Here is a 6,000-nt window from a genome sequence, read left to right as displayed (position 1 = left end):
TAACCCTGACAATCCGTACCTGTACCAATGTACTGTTTGTTGGGGCGTATCACCTATTTTACCCTTTTAGGGATAGCCTTATTGTAACCCTAGTAGGGGTAATCCTTGTCTTTTGTTATCATTAAGGGGAAGTATTTAAACCCTCATTTTGTAAGAATGACGACAACTTTTATCAATCAAACATTATTCTCTTTGAGAACCGAGGTTTATACCTTGTTATTGGGATTCACTCCTTCTAGTTTAGCTAGAGAAGAAACTCTTTGTTGTGGTTTACGATTAAAACCTCCATTTATCGCTTTCAATCGGTATCAGTTATATACATTGTTCTTAGTTATAGAATTCCTTCTAAATAATGAACAAAGGCTTTCATTATATAATAACATCTTCCAAATTCAAGCCTTCTTTTCCTTTTATGATTCAACTCAAAGGTATTTTGAACTAGTAAACCTCATAAAAACAAACTCTTAAATTGCACATGGTTTTTTCTCTGCTTGCATAATTATTTGAACATAATTCAAAAACTCAAACCTCCTTTACGTATGAGTAAGCACAATACTTCTGTAGATGTTTTTTTGGAAAATCAGCAAACAATAAATCTGTCTTAAGAATGTTAGACAAACAATTACGTCTGTCTTAAAAATATTGGATGTGATTAACCAAAAAACAAAACGAAAAAAAAAAAAATATAAACAGTAAAACCGGAAATTAAAAGGAAAGAGATAGATAAATCTGAGGCCTGTATTAGCAGTTTCCTTAAGACAGATATCGTCGCTATTAACGATCGTCTCCCAGGATACAGTAGATTACGAAAAGCGAACTCAAACAGTGTGTAGGCTAGTTATCACTGGAGTAGGAAAACAAGAACAACGTGAACAGACAAAGCATATTATGAAAAACTTCAATAACAGCTTATGAATTTGACAATCCATTCTATAAAAATAGAACTTGAAAGGATATGTCTTTTCCCACGAACGAATACGACTACACACGGACAGACACGACTGTTTATGTACGAACATAACTGTTCACGACGGACATGACTATTCACGAAACGATGTGTATGTTGGTATTTAAATTAATATATCATTTTATTTAAAAAAAATTCCAACAAAAACCATCATTAGACTCTTGATTTTTCATTTGTTTTTGTTCATTAAGCCATTGATCTTTTATTTGGATACATTAAGCTAGCTATAGTTTTATCCTTAATAATATATTTATTTATTATTGATATTATTATTATTATTATTATTAGAACTATTATTATTATAAGCTTATTAATGTCCCATATTATCATTAAAATTATTTTAAAGTTTAATATCATCATTATTGTTAAGTTCAGTTAAGTTCAGTTCAATTCAGTTCCGTTAAGTTTTTTTCAGCCATATAGAACAAAGCCTAAAACTCATTAGGGTTAAATTTACACAATCTAGTACGTTAGGACTAATTTGCACTTTTTTTTAAATGTTAGGGTTAAATTTGACTTTTTACGTAATATAAACGGATGGATGTCTAGTAATACATTTTTTTCCGCTTGTATTTGGCTCAAAACTTCAGCTGCCAAATAACTTTATATTTTTGTCCAATTGTATTCAACAAGTCCCTATTCTTCTCCAATTATACGCAATAACCCTATGTCCAATTACATTCAATAACTCCATATTTTTTTCCAATTCCATTAAATAATCCAAAAATCTTTAATTTACCCATGAACTTTCAAGAGTTCCTAATTTGCACTTTTTCGTGAAATCTTGCAAGAACTTTGACACGTGGGGAGCGTGTCTTCCATTTTTCACATCCAACAAATTCTATTAAGAAATGAAGGGTTATTAGATGCATTTGGATAGAGGACAACATATGTATTAAGTCAATCCATTTTTTTTTACCAATCCATTTTTGGCTAAGTACAGAAGACAATATATGTACTAAGCCAATCCATTTTTGGACCAAGTACAAGGAAATCAATCCATTTAGATCATTCCCTAAAATGGTAGCAGGAATCTTTCAGATATAGAAATAATTGATGATTAAATTAAAATATATATGATTTGTTTTATTTCCATAGTTAGCACCAATTCGAAAATCTTGCCCACTAATTAGAGAAGTAATTGCTGATTAAATGTATTTGTTTTATTTCCATAATTCGAAAATCTTGCCTACTAATTACGGTTCATAAATTTATATATATAGAGCAAGAACTAAATCTTGCCTATCTCCACCATTCTCAAAAAATTCCCAGCATCATGAAATTTCGTGCAATCATATCAATATTTTTCATTTCATTTTTGGGTACAATTATTACTCAAACATCAGCAGATCAATGGCATGATGCACATGCAACATTCTACGGTGACATGAATGGATCTGAAACAATGCGTAAGTACATATCAATGTTCTACTGTTAATTCTGTAGTAATTTTTTTTTTTCCATTTTCACATTAATAAAAAATTAGAGTGCAGAAGGAGCTTGTGGGTATGGAGATCTGTTCAAACAAGGATATGGATTAGAAACAGAAGCCTTAAGCACAGCACTTTTCAACAAAGGTGGAATTTGTGGAGCCTGTTTTGAGATAATGTGTGTAAATGATCCACAATGGTGCATACCAAATGCTGGGACTATTAAAATTACTGCCACAAATTTTTGTCCACCAAATTACTCAAAACCAGATGGGAATTGGTGCAATCCACCCCAAGAACATTTTGATTTATCCATGCCTATGTTCACCAAAATTGCTATCTACAGAGCTGGAATTATACCTGTTAAATATCGCAGAATTTCGTGTTCCAAAGAAGGTGGAGTTAAATTTGAGATTAAGGGTAATCCTTACTGGATTCTTGTGTTATTGTATAATGTTGGAGGGGCTGGAGATGTTACTAATGTCAAAATTAGAGGTTCAAACACTAATGAATGGCTTCAAATGTCAAGAAATTGGGGCCAAAATTGGCAGATTGGAAGTAATTTGGTAGGCCAAAGTTTGTCTTTCCAAGTCAGGAAAAACCTTGGAGTTTGATAATGTTGCTGATTCTAATTGGCAATTTGGACATTCTTATGATGGGAAATTCAATTTTTAGAATTAGGGTTTGAATAATTAGTGTTGGGGGTTGAATTTTATCATTTGATGTTTTTTTGAATAGGTGTTTATCAAATTATAATAATGATTAAATAAACATTAAACAGTTTTCACTTAATTATTTATTGTCTATTATTTTAACTATTATTATTTCTTTTAAAAAAATGGTATTTTCTTTTTTTTTTCTTTTTTTTTTTTTGAAGAAAAACTGGTATTTTCTTACTTGCTATATATATATTCTTATATATATAAGATATAAGAATATATTGTCTGATAGGGAAAGAAAATAGATAAGGTAATTTTATTTTAATATAGAAACTATTGATAAGAAAAGTGAAATCAAGAGGTAATCAAGTTGCAGATAAGCTGGCTGATTTTGGTAGAGTGAGTTCAGGTTTTTGTTGGTGGGATGGAATTTCGGATTTTTGTTATTTTCTCCTTCGCGATAATGCTTTAGATAGAGATTCTTTCCGTTTTGTTTAGTTGTTGTTCTCTGGATGCTCTGTTGTTGATTTTTGCTTTCGCTTTTAATAATATTGGGTATTACCCAGCCTTTATTCAAAAAAAAAAAAGAAATGATATAAATTAATATTTTTTGATGGAATATATAAATTAATATTAATTACATAAATGGTACTTATTTGGAAGCTTTAGAATAATGGTATTTATTCTTGTAAATCGGCCTATGAAGCTTTTACCCCTAATAGGGCTGATCCTCCTTTGGAGATTTGGAAGTCCATTTGGGACCTCAAAATCCCTTCTCGCATTAGAAGTTTCCTGTGGCTGGGAGTCAAAGACAGGCTCCTCACGAATGCGGATAGGCACAGAAGGCACTTGGCTGAGTCTGGTGCCTGTAGTAGATGCAGCGGCCATGTGGAAACCTTGTGCCATGCTTTGAGGGATCGCCCGAATAGTAAAAAGATTTGGGAGGGGATCCTCCCTCACCACACCCTTCCTTCTTTCATGGCTCATTCTGAAGTTGACTGGTTCTCTGAAGGAGCCAATGGAAATTTGTTGGCCAATATGGAGCACGGTGACATTTTCTTCGCTATTATATGTCACCAAATTTGGAGATGGAGGAATGAAGAGTTATTTGATGAGAAGACTGTCCTTATTCCTGACTTACTGTTTTACTTCTCGAAAAAGCTCTCTGTTATTACAAAAAGCTTTGAAGGAGAGCCCCTTGTTCGCCCTTCCCCGGATAAAGTGGTCCATTTAGTTGGTTGGAGTAAGCCTAGAGAAGGGGTTGTCAAGTTGAATACGGATGGCTCCTGCCTTAGCAATGGCAGAATTGCTGCTGGAGGAGTTTCTTCGGGATGTTGGTGGCGCTTGGCTGGCTGGGTTTACCCATAACTTGGGGATGGGCTCCTCCTTTTCTGCAGAGCTCTTGGGTATTCTGTCGGGTATTAAACTTGCCATTCGCATGGGTGTTAAAAGGCTTTCGGTGGAGTCTGATAATTTGGAGGCAATCAACAGGATTTCGGATAGCCAGGCTGCTTGTCTTAAGAGCCAGAATCTCATCAAAGCTATTTTGAGGCTTCGTCCTGCCTTTGAGACTCTTAGTTTCTCCCATATTTATAGGGAACAAAACCGCATGGCGGATCGCTTGGCAGCTGCTGGGCATGGGGGATGTTAGGCGTTTCTACCCTTTCTGTTCCTCATTTTCTGTTGTCTACTCTCCTAGAGGATAGGGTTGGGGTCAGCCTTCCTAGACTGATCCCGGGTTAGGTTTTTGTTTTGTTTGTTTGTTTTCCTTTCCTTTCCTACCAAAAAAAAAAATTACATAAATTAGTCATAATTATAATTGTAATATTGATAGGACTTTTCTTCCCGGTATTTCTTTTATCTTTATAACTCCCTATTATAATACAAATTCAATTTAAACATTTAAAAATTATAGTTTTTTTTTTTGAGAAATGTTTTCTACAGATTTAAATCTATTATAGAGATAACATCTCACTTTGTTATAATATTACAAAAACTATTCAATATACTTGCTCATTCTCAATCGCCACCTACGACGGAACCGTCTCCTCTGTCTGACTCCCTTGACACCTCCTTTATGATTGCACCAGAAAATTTACACACAAAACACCCATGCCTCTCCTCCATCGACTAATTCTCTCCATACCTGCGATTCAACACCAACTCTATCAGATCCCAACATTGCTCACCTGTTTAGTCATGAGGGGTTCTCCAAGGCCTTTGGTCTCGAACCTCTCCCTAGGAAAAAACTGCAGATCCAACTGCCGAGACTCGCACCTTTGCACCGACGCTGGCTAGAAACACAAAATCTGTGTTGATTAATGATTTTGATAAACCCAAAATCTCTAAAGAGGGTGGATTATGTGCTATCATAATCCCACAATCGATATATCAGGAATGACTGTAGGTATGTCAAAACTCCATAATCGGGCGAACCACTCTCTCAAAAGGGAATCCCAATGGAAACATTCAGAATTGAAATTATAGTTGGGTTCAATTTGGAACCGCAAATCAGATTGAAAATTAATTTAACTAGGGAAGGGCTTGTATCATATTATCATGCCTTCAGTAGAAGCGTTGCAAACCGTCAAATCAGATTGAAAATTAATTTAACTGGGGAAGGGCTTGTATCATATTATCATGCCTTCAGTAGAAGCGTTGCAAACCGTCTGGGGGCGAGGAGCCATTCATCTAAAACCAGGTATTATGTGCTTCTTCCACTGGTCACCTGGATTTAATCTGGAATCATATAAACCCACCACTACTCAAATGTGGGTCTGATTTTATAACTTGCCTCGAGAATATTAGGTATACCTTTTTGGTTTGACAGGAATACAATTGAAGGAGAATTTGGTCACTATGCTCGGGTTCTCATCAATGTTTATTTAGCTCAGAAACTGCAATATAAACTAAGGGTTGACACGAACTTAAGGATGCAATAGGT

At 34.7% G+C, this 6,000-nt stretch overlaps 1 pseudogene; it reads left to right on the top strand.

The window, feature by feature from the left end:
- The first annotated feature begins 2,232 nt into the window (after positions 1–2,232).
- Positions 2,233–3,072, top strand: LOC136211033 (expansin-A23-like; annotated as a pseudogene).
- Positions 3,073–6,000: the final 2,928 nt, after the last annotated feature.

This window comes from Euphorbia lathyris, chromosome 1 (genome assembly GCF_963576675.1).
Source record: "Euphorbia lathyris chromosome 1, ddEupLath1.1, whole genome shotgun sequence".
Lineage (NCBI taxonomy): Eukaryota > Viridiplantae > Streptophyta > Magnoliopsida > Malpighiales > Euphorbiaceae > Euphorbia > Euphorbia lathyris.
Note: the sequence above shows the minus strand (reverse complement) of the source record. Positions and strands in the feature narration are given on the sequence as shown.